Source organism: Dipodomys merriami, unplaced genomic scaffold, assembly GCF_024711535.1.
Source record: "Dipodomys merriami isolate MVZ:Mamm:240054 unplaced genomic scaffold, mDipMer1.0.p SCAF_9, whole genome shotgun sequence".
NCBI lineage: Eukaryota > Metazoa > Chordata > Mammalia > Rodentia > Heteromyidae > Dipodomys > Dipodomys merriami.
In genome coordinates this window covers 37,599,348-37,618,277 of record NW_027206512.1, presented here as the reverse complement: position 1 = coordinate 37,618,277, position 18,930 = coordinate 37,599,348, and the positions used below count along the sequence as shown (strand labels likewise).

Sequence of the window (18,930 nt, the reverse complement as noted above, 5' to 3'; positions counted from 1 at the left end):
TGCTAAAAGAAACAATACTTTTGATATTAAATGGCATAGCCAAAAAGTAGATTATGAGCTAAGAGTCCTAAAAGAGAGAAATGAACTGGGAGGAAAGGGTGATGGAAATCACCTCAAGGCTATTCTCTCAAGAGACTTCTCCTCCTCTGCACAATTCCAGTTTCGTAAGGTCACCAGGAGTTGCAAGCAGCGACTATCTAAAGTTACCTCATCTCAAAGGCCACCATTAGTACTTGGGTGGGGCTAACCCTTGGCCTGTACAGCATATCCTGAATTCCCTTTATAGAGCACTTTATTTCTATGTAACCTGCCTAGCATATACATTTTAACTACATCTTAATCTATTACTCTTCATTTAACCACATCATTACTTTCTTTAGTATATTTTTTGTTTACTTTTAGTTTGTTGTTCAGGCTGGCTTGAATTTCTGACTTCAAGCAGTCTCCCACTTCAGTCTCCTGAGTGCTGGGCATACCACTATATCCAGCTAGTGTGTTCTGCTATATTTTTGCTATTATGCCCATTTTTACACCATTATTGTCTCCTATGCTTTATGGATAATTATTTATATATCTTTCTCATTTCCTTTCACTTATCTTGCTTTGGATTTGATATTACTTTCCTTTTGCTTGTTAAGTAAGAAAGAAGCAGAGTGAGCCTTGAGAGAACCATCAGCCAGGAAGATAGAGTACTACACTACGTTTAAACCAGGTGCAGCCTCAATCTAGTTCTGGATCTGAACAATCTAGGCTGGTCCAAGAGGAACCTTGGTAGAAGCAGGAAAACTAAAGCATTAGGAGTGATTCTGGGAGACATGGAACAGTGGCTGAAAATCACCTGATATGAGGAATTGAAATACAGTCATGCATAGGGATACATTCTGAGAAATACAATTTCCTTGTGCAAACCTCAGAGTCAATTTATACAAACCCACACAGCTTGTCATTTAGTGATATAATCTTTTGAGACCACTACCATATGTACAATCTGTTATTGACCATGACATCATGTGGTGTATGGCTGTTTTACAAGAGAAATGGGGGGCAGGGGGATTTGAACTCAAGGCCTCCCACTTGCTACGCAGGCATTCTACTATACCTCCAGACCTTCTTGCTTCTATTATTTTCCAAATAAGAGTCTTACTTTCTGCCCGACTGGCCTGGACCACAATCCTATTTATGCTTCCTACTTATATAGCTGGAATAACAGCTTTTTTATTGAGATGGTATTGTCTCATAAACTTTCTACCCAAACTGACAAACCAAGGTCCTCCAGATCTCAGCCTTCAAGTAGCTAAGATTATGGTCATGAGCCACCATGCCTAGCTTGCATGGCTGCATTTTACCAGCCCGTGATAGTGATTCAGGATCAACACAGGGAAAGGAGGGAAGCCATCCCTGCTTAAAAGGGAAACAAATGCTTTCTTTCAGTTGGTTTCTTCCAGGTTCAATTGAAAGTCAAAGAAATAAAAGCCCTGACCCTAACTCTTAACCATAGTTAAATGTCTCAATTTTTAAAAATATTCAGCCATGTAATCTGAGGAAATCATCTAAAAGGCCTTCTTATAAAGTGATTACAGTAGATAAAATAAACACTACCAGCATCTGAAGTGTCAGATTATCTCCCAGTACTTTCTCAACACTCCCTTGTCATCTGGTCTTCAATGAAGACTTGGTTGTTCATTACCCATCCATTCATTCTCCTTCTCAAAAATTAAAAAATAACAATTGTTTAAGGGCATGGCATGATATTCCTCTATGTAATACCAGGAGCATCAAGCAAAACCCTTAGGCAATTTAACTCCTAATGTTCTGCAAAAACAAAACTGAAAAGATCAATTACATACAACTAAGAAGTCTGTGCATACCCTTTTCTTTGCTAGTCAAATATAAACAGCAGCTTTTAAAATAGAAGTTGAAAACATGTGCCATTCTATTTGGCTCACCCTAGATAAGCCGGCTATGCTGAAAAGCTCAGCATAGAACAATCGATACCAGTAGACCATTTGTTATCATTCGAATCTGCCAAGTCCCCCAAAGGGGGGAAGTGAGGATCTTGCTCCATAAAAAGGCTTGCTCTAAGCCCATGGCACTGTTGGAAGATGGTGGTACCTCTGAGCAGTTCTTCAGCTTGCTGGGGGCATGCCCCTAAGGGAGATTGGGGGACTGTCTCTCTTCCCCTTACTTCTCACTTCCTGGCCAAGAAATAAGTGATTGATCGGGCTCCTCCATATGGCTCCTACCAAGATGTGCTGTCACTTGTCCAGAGCAGTAAGGCCAACAAATCATAGACTGAAACCTGAAACCTCTAAAATTGTGAGCCACACAAAATGTTTTCACTTCATACCTTGTATCTTAGGTTACTTGTGATAGCTAAAGAAAGTTGATGAACATTAATTAATGTAAATATTCCAGGTAGTCATAAAGATTTTGTAATAAGATGGAAATGATACCTCAAGATGTCTATTCTAATGATTTTGCAAAAGTGACTGAAACAATTATTCACTTACCAAAATGGTATTAAAAATAATTATAATTGTTTATTAGAATGAAAGAGTCTCAAAAGCAAAAGAGTTTTCCTACTGAAAGATCTCTCTCAGTTAAAATGAACTCACCTAGAAGATACATGTTCTATAAAAGAACAAGTAAACTGGATGAATACACTATATTTTTAAAGTGTTTTGAAACTAAAATTTCTAAAACAACTAACAGAATTGCAATAACATACAGTTATACAAAGAGCAAATACTGACTTTTCCAACAATGAAATGGCAATTAACACTTTATGATTTTAAAAAATTCAAGCAATTTGGTTAAGCCTACATGAGCTTCTAAAATTTTGGTAGAATAAAGCAGATACTCATACATTTTTTTCACTTTTAATATTTATATTATTTTATTTATAATTATAATATCTTATTTCCTGTTCAATTTATCAGTTTCCCCTCTTAGAATTCTATAAAACTCAATGTTATGGAAATGGAGCTGTGGCTCAACTGGTTGAATACCAGCGTGAGCAGAAGAGTTAAAAAATAGCACCCAGGTCCTGAGTTCAAGCCTCAGTAATGAGACAAACAAAAAACAAAAACAAAAAAACAGCCAGGCATGGTGGCACATGCTACTCAGGATACAGAGACAGGAGTATGGCACCAACATTGACCAATTAATATTATATGTTGTAGAACTACTAATAGTTATCAATAAAAATCAGAGGTTTGGGTTGTGGTTTTGTTTGGAAGAGATATTTGTGTCTGGGATGTTTGGGCAGGGCAGGGAGCGGGACAGTGGGAGGGTGGAATCCAGAGCCTCATGCATGCTAGATAAGTACTTTACCACTGATCTGCACCTCCAGATCTAAACTGATCTGCATCAGTCTTTGATCATATAATCACGACTTGACATAAAAACTAAAAGAAAGGTGTTTCAGCATTTCCTAAGCAAAATAAAGACTATATGACCTGTATCACTTAACCCACACTGCAATCATTTTTGACACCTTCTTTATTCTAAGGATCTAAGTATGGCAAATACTTTAATAATACAAAATTCAAGAGATACAGTTTAACTTAGCTTCAAATGTAAAATTTCTGTTTAATCCACAGTCTCTAATACAGGGCTTTTGGGATGGTTGACTGATTATGTCATTTGTCTTCCTTGTCTACATCTGGACCCAGGTACATTAGCTATGATTTCCAATTTTAAAACAAATCCAAGGGCAAAATCCTTACAATCTTGTATACTTCTCTGCCCTACATTTAATTCAAGCACATATTCCTTATGGTATCTGACCAAAGCACACAACTCTACTAACACTAAAACAATTCTTTTTCAATTTCATATTTTAGGGCGGGGAAGGTGGCTCAGTGGTAGAGCGCATGCCTTGCATGCCAGAGGCCCTGGGTTCGATTCCTCAGCACCACATAAGCAAAAAGAAAAAAGCCAGAAGTGGCGCTGTGGCTCAAGTGGTAGAGCGCTAGCCTTGAGCTGAAGAGCTGAGGGACAGCGCCCAGGCCCAGAGTTCAGGCCCAATGACTGGACCCCCCAAAAAAAAAATCAATTTCATATTTTAACAAATTATGTAATAGGTAATTAAATTACATAATCACAATAATAAGTATAACTGGCATAAAAAAGTTTAAAAAGCAGGCAACTCAGGATGCTCACAACTCTTCCTACTGGGAGCATAAATGGTGACATGGGGGGTGTACAATGAGCACTGTGCTTCAGGCATTCATTACTCCTGTACCAAAGGATAGGGGATCATGTTGTGCCCAGTGGGCTGTTTGAGAATGGCTATAGTGCTGTTGTTGTTGTTGTTGTTGTTGTTGTTTGGCCAGTCGTGGGGCCTGAACTCTGGGCCTGAGCACTGTCCCTCAGCTCTTTAGCTCAAGGCTAGCGCTCTACCACTTGAGCCACAGCACCACTTCCAGCTTTTTCCACTTATGTGGTACTGAGGAATCGAACCCAGGGGCTCATGCATGCAAGGCAAGCACCCTAACATTGAGCCACCTTCCCAGACTGTTGTTGTTTTTAATATTAGACTGCTTACCTGTTTAAAGTTTAAAACTGAAAGAAATAAAATACCAAGAGCAAAGAAAAAGTTCTACCAAGTGCTAGCCCACTTTATCAACTCTGCACATAATTTGTCAAAGAAATCCTAAGTATTTATAAATAACTCTACAGCTAAAAGTAGTAGGGTGGTTTCTACATTTTCTAAGCTGGGCTTGTTCTCAGTCAATCCTCTACCAAAACTACAATTGCTCATCTATCTGACAATCTAGTCTAACATCCCTTAGAAACTTCAAAAGTTGAGGAAAAATTGATTCAAGTATACAGCTATGAGATTACATACCAGTTTTGCTCTGGAAAAAAATAGCTCCTTATTTTATTACCTATCTTAATTTCTCCTTCATTAAATGGGGGAAAAAATAAAAACCTACAACACCCCATAGGTAAACTGTCCCATGCATTTTTTTTCCTGGTTAACCACCTGAATTATCTCCACCCCCCAGCCACTGGAAAGTGTAGGTAAAGAAAGTAAACTGCACTTCCTCTTTCCACTTTTCTCATGGATAATACTAAGGTAATAACAAATCCTGAGATTCAAAGCCCTCACACTTTAATACCTGCATAACTCCTTTCATTTTAAAAGTTGTTCCCTAAAGTTGTATTTTGACTCCAAAGAGTAAACCTGGTCAGGTCACCCCACCGAGAACTTGCCCTGCAGCCTAGGAATTCCAACAGAGATCAGATTTGTTAGTACTCCCTAATTATGTTTTGTTTTGTCCTTAATTAATGTAATTATGACAAATCTTGACTATTGAGACTCTGTTTACAAATTAACAAAAATCTACCTCAAATTTAATTTAATCCAAGAGTTTAAGGTACTCTTTTGGGCAGAGGTGGGAGAGGTAAGAACAGGCTGGGTATGGTAGCTCATGCCATTAATCCCAGCTACTTAGGAGGCAGACTGGAAGGATCATGGTTTGAGGCCAGCTTAGCCAAAAATTAAGCCATATCCCATTCTCAACAAGGAAAATGCCAGCATAAAAGAAGAATATGTGGGAAGGTCACCATTCAACTGGAAGCCCTATTCAAAAAAATATAAAGTAAAAAAAAAAAAAAAAAAAGGGGCCAGAGGCATGGCTCAAAGGGTAGAGACAAAAAAAGATCAAGCTTAGAGAGAGAAAAAAAGGAAGATGTAAGAAAGCACATCATATTACATTTAAACATCAAGTCCAATCTTAGCTGAAGGACAGTGCCCAGGTTCAGAGTTCAAGCCACACAACCAACAACAACAAAAAAAAACAAGTTCAGCAAACATTTAGATAATAATCCAACTAATTTTTAAATTCTATCAATAAAAATATGTACACATTTAAAAAGATATGTATTTAATGTTTTTTTCTTTCATGTGATTGTTTCTAACACATTTATAAGATTATTTCTTTGTTGCATTATATGTCCCTCCTCCACGGTATAACCCCTGCTTTCACTGTATTTGATGCTGTTATAATTTGTGGAGGGGAAGGGAAAAAACAAATAGTTTAAATAGGGATACAGGTGGACCCATTGCAACAATGAGACATACAAGTCTTATGTTGAAAACAAACTTTATAACTTTGGTGGGGGAGTGGGGGAGGATGGGATTGGAAGGGGAAACAAAGGAGGAGGCTACAATGCTTAGTAAGAAGTGTACTCATTATCTTGCCCATGTAATTGTAACCCCTCTGTACAGTATTTTCACAATTTAAAAAAAAGTGGTTTTTTTGTTTTGTTTTGGGTTTTTTTTTTTGTGGGTCCTGGGGCTTGAACTCTGGGCTTGGGAGCTGTCCCTCAGCTCTTTAGCTCAAGGCGGGTGCTCTACCACTTGAGCCACAGCACCACTTCTGGTTTTCTGGTGGTTAATTGGAGATAAGAGTCTCATGAACTTTGCTGCCCAAGGCTGGCTTTGAACTGTGATCCTCAGATCTCACCCTCCTGAGTAGCTAGGAGTACAGGCGTAAGCCACCGGCACCCAGATCATTTAAAAGTGTTGTTAACCAGAAATTTTAAAACTTAAAATATTTATCTACCTGCTGGCCATTTGATCATTTAAAAAATTGATTTTTGTGCCAAAAGCACTATGATACAAAATAATCACTGTATATTACAAGACTTTTTTTTTTTTGGGGGGGGGGGAAGGGGGCAGGTTAAGCAGTAGTAATAGAGATCAAACCCAAGGCCAAGCACATTAGAAAAGCACTCTACACTGCTCAGTTCTTAAAATACTTTTTAGTATTTCACTCCAATATTTTCACTCTAGATATTTGTTATCTTTAGAACAAAACAGTGAGACTTTTTAAAAATTAAATATAAGTCATTTCTATAATGATATATAAAATTTAGTATCTCATTTTTAACTTACATATGCTACAAATTATAATAACATTTTTCAATAATCCTTCATCAAAATATTTTCCAGAGATTATCAAAATTGCCAATGTTATTAATGGTTTTACATTACTTTACAATATAAATACTTCTTCCCCTAAATTCAAAGCAAAATATTTAATATTAAAAATTTAGACCAAGTACAATAAGATTTTCATAATAAAGACCCATGTTCCCTAGATTTCATATTTTCACAAACAATTTTGCTTTCCCAAAATACTTCTTGAAAGAAATGTGTTTTTAGCTTACCTAATTGTTGATGTTGGTATCTGTCACAATTACTTCCATGCAAATTATTTCTGTCTTGATCACTTACTATCTTCTCAGATGAAAGCATACTAAGACGCTGCACCTTAACTAATCTTGGGAAATTTTCCTGAATCCTGTCCCCAGATTCAGAAATCATGTCTCCAGAAAGAATGGGAGGAACGACTCTCTTTAAAAAATCCATTTGAAGCTTCTTTTCCATTACTAGACCACAAGCACACAGAAAGGTGCCTACACCAACTTCCTTGATGGGAAGTTAAGGTACACTATTTGTGTCAAAGAGCAAAGAGACGTCATGTGAATTTAGGCGGTGCTACAGCCCCGCAGGTCAACCACCAGCTGTTTGGAAGCTGATTTTTAGGACCTATACTGTTTGTGCTGATAACAAACCAAAGAGTTTTCCACTGTAAAACTGCACTATGTGTAGACATATACTTGTACAATGGGTGGTAACAGCAATATTGAGACCATAAAGTACTCAGCATCTATCTAGTTTAACATTTAAGACTTTGAAAACATTTGCTGTGATAATGTAAAGACAAATTTACTTTGGTCTGAGGTGTGCCTTTCAAATAAACGTACAGCTAAAGCATGAAACAGGAACTCGTATTCAAAAAACAATTCTTATCAGTTTGAAAATCTACTGACTTCAGAAGCAATTTCTATAGAATATGAAAAAAACTTCATACTACATTATGAACATTCCAAATGTACTTTTAAACACAATACTTCTTCCTTACCATGATCAATTTGATTATCAATATTACTGACAAGAATTATGAGAAAAAATGATAATTTAAAATGAATAGATTTCAGCAGTGATACTCACTAGACAATAGGTTGGATATGAGCTATATGACTTTGGGGTAGGGAGGAGGACTGGGAGGGAAAAAACTGGGAGAAAATGAGGAAGGGGGTGACACTGTTCAAAAGAAATGTTCTCAATATCTGACATCGGTAATTGTAATTCCTCTGTACATACAATAAAAAAATTAATAGAACTAAGAGCATAAAATTGAAGAACTTGCAAAGTATGGTTGAGTATAACAGTAACCATCCATAATCCCAGCTAATTTGAGAGGATCTTGAGTTCAAGGCCAGCTCATGTAATTATAAACAAAAAGAATAGGGCATAGCTCAAGTAGTTCAGACTTGCTGAATATGCACAAGGCTCTGGATTTAAACTCCAGGAATTAAGAAAAAAAATTTAAATAAGTACAGAAGCCAACATTATAATTTACTTTTCAAAATATTGTCACTAGATGTCTTAAAGTAGAAAAATAGCTGATTCTACCCCCTTAATGTCATTCAAAAATGTAATAAAGTTTTTAATAGAATGCCCATAAAACACACTGAGAACTGAAGTTATTATCTAACTCTGACCCTTTCTTTGCCTGCCCTCTGCTGGGGGGCAAAGTGAGCAAGAAGGAAATGAAGAAACAAAGAGAACAAAAAAAGAGGAAACATCCTGAGTAATCACATCTGTAACTTCAAGACACACATTTAAATAATTTCAAAAATCACCTAGTGAAACACATTTATAATCTCATTCTTCTAGCATACAACATGAAAGAAATTATTTACATAATACAAGATCTCTATAACTATCTGGAAAATGGTTGTAAAAGAAAAGCCAAAGAAAGGTCTACTTCGAAATTACTTCGTTTTTTTATCTTCACTTTGCTACAGTATTACTTATATAGCCAACTACTCCTTAGTTGGTTCATTTAAAAGATGGTATGTGAAGGTTCTTTATAGTAAAGTAGTAATAAAGTAATAAGTCTCAGAGAATATTTGAAGGTAAAATACAAATTCTATGTAAAAAGGGGTAAAAAGAAAACCCCAACAACAAGGAAGTCATATGAAAGACAAATTTGCTTCTCTTTATGAATATGATCTCATGGTCATTATATCCTAGGTTTGTTGTTTGCCTCAGGCACAGAGGCCTGAGTCTTATCTAGGGAGCTAGTCTGCTCTTATCTACCGAGCCCAGAGACAGAGTAGTGTGCTACACAAGCAAATTGTGGAAGGGAAGTTACCTTTATGTTCATACACAATATACACAGCAAGCAGCTGTGTCACTGTCAACTCATTGTTTAAAACTGCATTTCTTTTGCAGAGAGGAAAGAGCTGAAGGATAAGGTAACCTAAGACAAGAGGGGCTCCAAACATTAGGGTTCCAGAGGGAACACAGAGTTTTTCTGATATTTTTTTTTAATGCAACAAACATTTGCTGAGCAGATTGTTTAATGATCTGTGCGAGACACAAAGGCACTGAGATGTGTCTTCAAGCTTACAATAGTAAGTAAGGGAAATCAACTCTCAGAGCTACCACAGACCCTGAAGGGTTGGCCTAACTTTGTTGTACCTGCACTGGAGTTCTGTTTCCTTTACCCTATCCTATCCCACTTGCCCTCTTTACCGATGCTGATCCCTAATAAACACCTGTGGTTTCTTTAGTGAGAAAGTATTTTTTGAATATTTTCATTAGTTTTGAGTAGTTGTACCAAAGTGTTACCATTTAACAATGCAGTTTAGGAATACAGCGCCTCCTATCTGTGTCACCCCTTTCAACATTCTCACCCACCCTCCCTCCCCACCCCTTCCCTTTCTTGTCTTCATTTTTAGCTTACGTATTAATTTTTTGGGCCATTTAACAAAGTAGTCTATGTATGTAACACATCTTGAAATAAACAACTTAAAAGGCATATTCTTTTTCAGCATCAGCTTGCTGAGTTCCTACCCGGAGACAGCGCAAAGGAGAAGAGGCATGGCATTCCAACGAGTGTGCCCATTATTGGCCAGCCAAGTATGAAGACAAAAGGCCATAGAACTCTGCTCACCTGCGTACTTAAATGATCACAACATAGGACTTGCTGTAGTTTGAATCTTCAATGTTCCCAAAGGCCCACATGTGTCACATATGAAAAGCTTGGCCTAAAGCTTGGCAATATTGAGAGATGGTAACACCTTTGAGAGGTAGGGCCCAGTCCTGGTCACATAGGGGACACTGTGGATCACATGGGGGACACGGTAGGTCCTGGCTCCCTCTTCTCTTTTTGTCCACTTCCTGGCCATAAGGTGAGTGGATCTGCTCCACTCCACACTGCACTTCCATTATCCTGTGCTGCCACATCACAGGCCCAAAACAGTAAGGCCAGTCATCCACAGCCACTTTGACACTTAACTAATTAATTATCTCAGGCATTTCATAGTCTTAAAAACCTAATAATCAAGAAGCTTTTTCTAAAAGAAGCTAGAAGCTAAAACAGCATTTTAAGATCATTTTAGGCCTTCATCATTATTTAGCCTTTAGAATATTTATATAATCTTACCGTGTTACTTGAGTCTGTAATTTCTTGGTGGTAACTTGGATCATCTAATCCTGATTTTATGACTTGGGCAGCTTTCAGAATTAAGCATTTAGAAGCTAGTCATCCCAAGATTCAAATAAATGGCTTCGGCTCTGAAGAAAAACAAAATTCAACATTTACCTATCAGTATGTTTATAAGAATGCTTTTGTTTTGCATATCCCCCCCTTCTGATTACATTCCAGAGTTGCCTATGCTGAAGACATCCTCTTCCAATAAAGGCATATTACATTTTTTTCTGTTTTTACTACAGAAAATTTCAAACATGCAAGATTACCGAGAGTACTAACATGAATGCCCATTATTCCCAGTTTCAATAAGTCATCACAAACCACATTCCATTTCTATCTTCATAGACCTCTACTCTGAACTGTTCAAAAGAAAACCCGAGACCTCCAAGTGTTTGTTGATAATTCAGTAAGTATTTAAGTCAGACTTAACTGGCTATTAAATCATCACAATTTCTTATAACATTCCTACCAATCAGTGCTCAAATACTGCCATGTCTTCTGTGTCTTTTTTTTTTTTTTTTTTGGGGGGGGGGGGGGCGGAGTCAGGTATGGGGCTTGAACTCTGGGCCCTGTCCCTCAGCTCTTCAGCTCAAGGCTAGTGCTCTACCACTTGAGCCACAGCGCCACTTCCAGTTTTCTGGTGGTTTACTGGAGATAAGAGTCTCATGGACTTTCCTCCTGCCTGGCTTTGAACCACTATCCTCAGATCTCAGCCTCCTGAGTAGCTAGGATTACAGGAAGGAGCCACCTGTGCCAGGCTCTTTTAAACCATTTGTTCTTATCCAAATATAAACAAAACCTCTAAATCTCTTTTAATCTATAATTTTTCCTTTCCATGAGGTACTGAAGTTTGAATCCAGGCCTCTGTGCATGTTAGGCAAACATTCTACCACTGAGCTACATCCCCAGTCACCTGCTCCCTGCATTTCTTTGTAAGCCCTTTACAAGCCAATGCTTGAACTCAGATAATACTTTATTCAGTAACAAATTTAATACACTACTGTTTTATTTGTTAAAATATGGATTTACAAAACAGTTCCTATACCAAATTAGGCCTAATATTTATCCCACCTACAGATATTTGAGATGTCTATTTTTCAGAACCTACATATAATAACTTAGAGATCAAAGACTGAACTACTGTTTTGAATGTTTCTAAAAATAAACCCAGTAGCCACAGGGAGCTGTCCTTTTACCACATTAAGGACTCTCATGTGATCGTGCACATTCTATGTTTTACTAACATTAAAGGTATTGGCATTTTTTAATAATTGTATGTTAAAACTGACATTGAAATTCCTATCAGTCTCACTAGTCTCCTACTGTTTTTTTCCCTGTTTAATCAATTTAATATGCAACCCAAAGGAAAACATTTATTCTCTGAAATGTTACCTTTAAACCTAAATACTCTCAATTTGAAATCCCTTTGTTCAAGTTATAAAAATGTAATGTTTCATTTACTCAAGAGCTATGTATTACGAAATCATAACTAAGACTAAATTTTCCAAATTCTAAATCTAGTAAATATAAACACTAATTCATTCTCACTTGTTCATAATCTATCTCACTCAGACTTGCTGCAAATTTTTACTGCCCCATCAAATATCTATTACCAATATGTCACCCACATTCTGCCATAATTCTTGCTGATTTCCTTGTACTAGGTTCAGCTTTTATCCCTCAAATAAGCTCATGCAAAAATAAAAAAAATGTCTTATGAGACAGATACAATCATGCATTGTGCAATATTTATTGAGATTTAATTTTTTTTCAATCTTGTCTTCTGGGACAAATCAAAACTAATCACTCACTACTAGAGTACAATGTAGTTTTAGGAATATAACAACAATTCCAACTAGGATTGCTTCCTACCACTATACTGAGGTCTTTCATTACTTAATGGATGCAATAAGTTCCAACGTCACACTTTGATAGGTTCACTATTGTTGGAGCCACACTATCATAGAACTGTTTTCATTTTAAGAATTCCTGGTATTGATGCCCACAAGCTTTCAATACCTCTTCAGGAGACCAAATACCCTTCCTATTCTCAACATTTCACTCTTCAAAAAATAAATTCACCTTTAAGCTAGCCTGGAAAATATTACTTCTGTGGCTTTCTTTTTATATGTTACTATCATTTTTAGCAGCATTGGAAGTATAGAAAGGTTTTGTCTGTTTCCCACTTGAGAAAGGGTGTTCCTGTTTCCTTGAATGTTTTTTTTTTTTAATCTTGTCTCCAAACATATTATTTGACATGGGATTATCGTCCTCTCACTTGACTTATTTGGAGAACATTTTATTTGTAGAGTACATTTTTCAAATGTTACTTTTTTTCCCATTTTTCAAATGCTACTTTTATGGTACTGACCTATAGGCAGAGAGGTTACCTATCGGCAGTTCTGTTGTAAATGACAAATGCTGTGGTTTCTGGTGTAAAAAGTAAATGGTCATAAAAACAATGTCACTTAGTATTTGACATTAATAAGGAGAATATTATAAATAGCTAAATAACAAACAGAAGGCTTTTTAAAAGGCAAGACTTTCCTCCTGCATTAGGAGTACAGATCTAGAAGTTTCCATAGGCACCAAATAGAGAATAGCAGCCCAGACGTGACCCTTGAGGAACCTCAGATCAAACACAGTCCCTCAGGAACAGCCTGCCTTACCTCACTCCAGAGAGTAAATAAAATGTATCAGATGACACATTAACCTCATTTCCTTTTTGAAAAGTTTTTGAATAATTAAACGAATGCCAATATTTGCCTAATTTTAGTAAGATATCTAATGTGGATGTGTCTAATATACATTAATATAGGAAATAATAATTTGAAGTAAATAGAGAAAAGCAAAGAGTAATAATGTTCATTACAACATTCTCAATATACAGCTATGTTTAGAATACTTTATAATTTGAAGAGAAAAGAAAGCTACGTGTATGGCATATTTGCTCTCAATAACAAAAAAAGTTTGCCTATTATATAATTAACATGAAGTCTTTTTCATAAAGGAAGAATGCTCACTCAATATTTAGGCAAAGTTTTAGAAATGCTAACAATCCTATAAAATGAAAAAAGATAACCCCAGAGGATAAAAAGATTATAACGTAGGATAAAATAGATGTAGGTAAACTACTTCAAAAATCTCAACTGGGAATCTAAATTTGACTTCAAAATGTATTTTGTGTTATACTTGAATACCAGAATACATGGTAACCTAGAAATGCATTATATTTTGACTGAGAAGAACTACATTTCCAGACATGGAATCCATGAAAGCCAACTCCTACTCTTCTATTAAAGCTTTTTAGTAATCTTGCAAGGTCTAATAAAATTATATAAAAATCTGAAATGATGTAATATTATGTCCATCTTTTGAGGGTTAAGAATGCAAACATTACCAAATATACTCAATGTGATACCAAAATAACTATGGGAAACATAAGCTGCATTAAATTCTTATATAAAACATTAAAAATCTAAAACATGTATCCTTTAAGTCTGACAGATACAAACTATTAGAATAGGGCTAGGCTGTAGCTCAGTGGCAAAGGTGTGATCCCTAGTATCAAAAAAGAAAAGACCAAAAGAAAATCTAAAAATTATTCAAACAAGAAACTACTAGAATAATTTTTTTCTTTTTTTTAATTGTGAAAATACTGTACAGAGAGGTTACAATTACATGGGCAAGATAATGAGTACATTTGTTATCAAGCATTGTAGCCTCCTCCTTTGTTTCCCCTTCCCCTCCCATCCTTCCCCAACCAACCCCCCCCCCCACTTAACCCTCCTCCCCGCCCCCCACCGAAGTTGTAAAGTTCCTTTTGGACATAAAGACTTGTATGTCTCATTGTTGCAATGGGTCCACCTGTATCCCTAGTTAAACGATTTGTTTGTTCCCTTCCCCTCCACAAATTATAATAACATCAAATACAGGGTTCTACCGTGGGGGAGGGACATACAAAGCAACAAAGAAATAATCTTATAAATGTGTTCGAAACAATCACACGAAAGAAAAAAAAACGTTTGAATACATAAAGTTGATGTTAGAATAATTTTTGATCACAGTCTTTTACTTACCAACAAAAATTAATTATCATAAAACTAAAAGTGGAGGTATCACACTTCCAACTTTTAAGTAGTTTGCTTTTTCTCTAACCCATTTAAAAAATACAATACTTTTTAAAATAATTTTTTAAATGGGATTTATATTTTAACCTTCTCTCAGTTATTCTTTTTAACCTTCTCCCACAGAAATTTTAAAGTATAGAGAATATGCTGAATAATATAACCACAGATTACATGACCTGATAAAATGCTGTATAATGATACTAAGGCTAGAATAATTGGGCTTCAGTGCAAAAAAAAAAAATCTAAATCTCTTGCTGATAAAGCAATGTTCTTCTCTGCAGGTAAATTTGTCTATATTTTGTTGATGTTACATTTTCAGCTGGAATAGCAGTTATTGTCATAGTACTTGACCTAAGAAAATCAATCAGCAAATTTTCCATTCACAATTTTCCCAAGTTTTCTAGAAAGGCTTTGTTATTGAATCACATGAAAATAACATCCAAGTACAAATTTTCTTAAGTACTGGTGAATGAGTATGTATTTTTAGCATTTTCTATTATATTTCTATGTTGGCAAAGAAAATAAAATAACATCATGTGAATAAAAATGTATCATATAAATGCTCTTCATTCCATGTTCCCAAGAGAAAAATTTTGAGCAAATGTAGATTCAATCCAGTATGAAGCATGTACTTCCAGCTTACAGATCTAGAATATTCTTCTAGACCCTAACTTCTAAATATTCATTACTACCAGTACATTACACATAAATTTACACAATATATTTCTAACAAATATTTACTATCTGCCAAAACACAGTGAAAAAACCACCCTAGCCTTGTCAAGTTTACATTCTTATAGTTCAGATTTTTGGGGGTGTAATTCCTTTGCAAATCTAGAGAAAAAATGATCTCTCCATCCAACATGAACACTTAATTTAACAGAAGTGAGAGCCTTCCTGATCTAACCACTAATTATGGAAAGACCTAATAAAGATGGGAGGCGGGGGGTATGACTCAAGTGGTACAGTGTCTACCTTCCAAGTATGAGACCCTAAGTGTAAAGTCAAGCATTAAATAAAGATTTAAAGCCTCTAATAAAACTCCTTATATTACGATCTATGCCATATATAGTAATTTTACAGTTTCATTATTTATAGTAAAAAAAAAAAGTTCATTTTTGTCCCTTTAAATAAGTATAGTCTTTAATTTTGAGTCAAATGCTTATCTATTCCACTTGTGCCTCTCATAAATTACTACGTATCAGATTATCTATTACCAGCTGTGGGTTTTCCAGCATAATACAATTCTAACATCCTCAATATCTTTATAGGGAGACTTTCCCTTTCCAATTTCATTATTCTCTAGGCCCTTAAAATATGCTTCTTTTCCCATTCAAGGCTTTTGATTTTAAATGTAGTTTTCTCTAAAACTACATAATGAATTTGGAGATAAGTAAGGTCTTAGAAGTCACAAGAACACACAATAAAAATCGTTCAACAAAAACTATCACAAGGGGCTGGGAAGGTGGCTCAATGGTAGAGTGCTTGCCTTGCATGCCTGAGGCCCTGGGTTCGATTCCTTAGCACCACATAAGCAAAAAGAAAAAAGCTGGAAGTGACGCTGTGGCTCAAGTGGTAGAGCGCTAGCCTTGAGCTGAAGAGCTGAGGGACAGCGCTCAGGCCCAGAGTTCAGGCCCCACGACTGGACCCCAAAACAAAAAAAAATCTATCACAAGCTAGCCACAATTTTCAATTGTTGCTTATCCTCAGAAGGGATCAGCTATGTATTAGAAATCTTCTCATTTTTAATTTGGAAACTGACTATCTAAAACATTTTGAGGATCATTATGATCTTTAATCAGTGTGTTATACCTTTTAGGGGTATAGTCTGAAAAACATCAAACAATGAAAACTGCTATATCTAATTATAATATGAAGGTCTAATAAAATCAAACCTCAGAGAAAACTCTGACGTTTCATAAGCATATTTTACTATTTTATATTATAACAATTTAGAAGAAATAAAATTGCTAATCTAAATCACAAATGGGGAGGGGGAGAAGAATCAGGCAGCAGCTCAAGCTCATAATGCAGGTAAATGGCCACAATTTAATTTACAAAGCCTGTCTTTTAATGCCTCCAGCAAGCTTGGAGAAGCCTAACTTCCACAAGAGAAACTATGGAGATACCCATTCCCACTGATAACTTAGATGATCCATTTCTCTGGGATTTATTGCCTGAAAACAACTTCTCTGAAGGATAATGAGGCTGGGGCATAGCTCAAGTGGTATCAGTGTCTGCTAGGCAAGCATTGGGCCCTGGGTAGAAATGCCAGAATATAAAAAACAAAACAAAAATGGAATTATCATCTGTAATCTTACAACTTGTATCTAAAGCCTTCAATATATTCATGATCTTTCACTAATAATGCCACTTCTAAAAGCTAATTCTAGAGCCAGGCGCTGGCGGCTCACACCTGTAGTCCTAGCTACTAAGGAGGCTGAGATCTGAGGAAAAGGAAGAGAAAGAAGAGAGAGAGAGAGAGAGAGAGAGAGAGAGAGAGAGAGAGAGAGAGAGAGAGAGAGAGAGGGAGAGGGAGAGGGAGAGGGAGAGAGAGAGAGAGAGAGAGGAAAGAAAGAAAATGCTAATTCTAGAAAGATCATCAAAAATGCACAGAAAACTTTGCTTGCAAAGAGGTTCATTGCACATTATTCCTCTAAGCAAAACAATTAATTAACTAAAGAACAAAAAAGAGCAGTCAGAAAAAAATCTCAATATATTCACAAAATGAAATATTATCTATCAAATTAGAGGAAAACATATTCTTGACTAATATACTAAACACTCATCAAATTTTGTATGTGTGTGTGTACGTGGTTGTGGTGGTGGTGGTGGTGGTGGTGGTGGTAGTCTTAAGACTTAAACTCAGGGTCTAAGCACTGTCTCTGAGCTTTTATGCTCACAGCTCTACCACTTGAGCCACAAATCCACTTCCAGCTTTTGGAGATAAGAAGTGTTAGAGATTTTTCCTACCCTAGCTGGTTTTAAACCATGATCCTCAGATCTCAGCCTCAGTTAGGATTTTACAAGCATGAGCTAACAACCTCATTACATTTTTGTTTTTCTAACATAAGAAAAGGGAAAACAGTATTTCTAATACTTTATCAATTGTTAGAAATATCAGATTTTAAAGCAGAGTCTAAATCCTAAAGGAGATACTCAAATTATCAAGTAGTTAATCACAGAGAAAGTACCTCAATCTCTTTATGATTAAGTAGCTCCATTTGTCCATCTATGCAATAAAGACGACAAATTTTCATGGGTTGGTGTGAGAATTTTGTGTCAAAAAAGAAAAGTACTTGAACAGATTTAGAGTATTACAAGCAGAGTCAACAAATTTTATTAGTTATAATCACATTTACTCACAGACAACCAAACATAGAATTTCCTACAAAAGTAAGGAAGAAACGAAATTTGTCAAAACTCTTACCACCTAGAGACTGTCACTATTAAATCATAGCTTAATTAAATCTGGAATAATTTTGTACAGATCTTTAAATACTTTAATCAAAGGTGAACATTAAACATTTCATACAATTGGGACTACAGTGTACAATTTCTAGAGGCTAAAATGTTATTTTATAAAGATATCATTATCATCATTTAATCATTCACTTAATACTAAGCATCACGTTCAATTCTCTGCTGCTATACATAATAATATACAAAGATTGGGAATCTCTGTATATGGCTTTGATTTTTCTCTTAAGAACAGTCTTGAAATATTACTGCTATCTCAAATAACATGAAAAGGCCATATTGAATGCAGAAATGCATAGTGAAAGGCATGTATTAGTAGCTGCAATCCTAGATCTGAGGATCACAGTTCAATGCCAAGCAGGGAAATCTATGAAACTCTTATCTCTAATTAAGCAGTGAAAAGCCGGAAGTAGAACTGTGGCTCAATTTATAGAGCTCAATCCTAGACAGAAAGAGATAAGGGACAGCAAGTTCAAAGAAGAAAAGACAAACAAAGAGAAAATGAAATACACGGGGAAATAGTTACAAGAGAAACATTATGACAAAGTACATGTACCAATAAAATCATGAACTCAGAAAAGGAATAAGCAGAGAGATAACAAGAACCTGATGAATGTTTAAGCTGAAGAGTAGGCCTCTATCTACTATTCTCCCACTTACATATCTTATAAGCTATGTTAGTGGGGAAAAGTTATTTTAAGATATATTTTTAGAAGTACATTTAATGTTTAACTTCT

The 18,930-nt window shown here is 35.9% G+C and overlaps 1 protein-coding gene across 12 annotated transcripts in view; it reads right to left on the bottom strand.

The window, feature by feature from the left end:
• Fryl (FRY like transcription coactivator) overlaps window positions 1-18,930 on the bottom strand; it is a 230,725-nt gene that overhangs the window by 160,464 nt on the left and 51,331 nt on the right. For all 12 annotated transcript variants that reach the window (XM_070012498.1, XM_070012504.1, XM_070012503.1 and 9 more), the window contains exon 3: window positions 10,536-10,666. The gene's annotated coding sequence lies outside the window, so the exon portion shown is untranslated. The remainder of the gene's footprint in view (window positions 1-10,535; window positions 10,667-18,930) is intronic.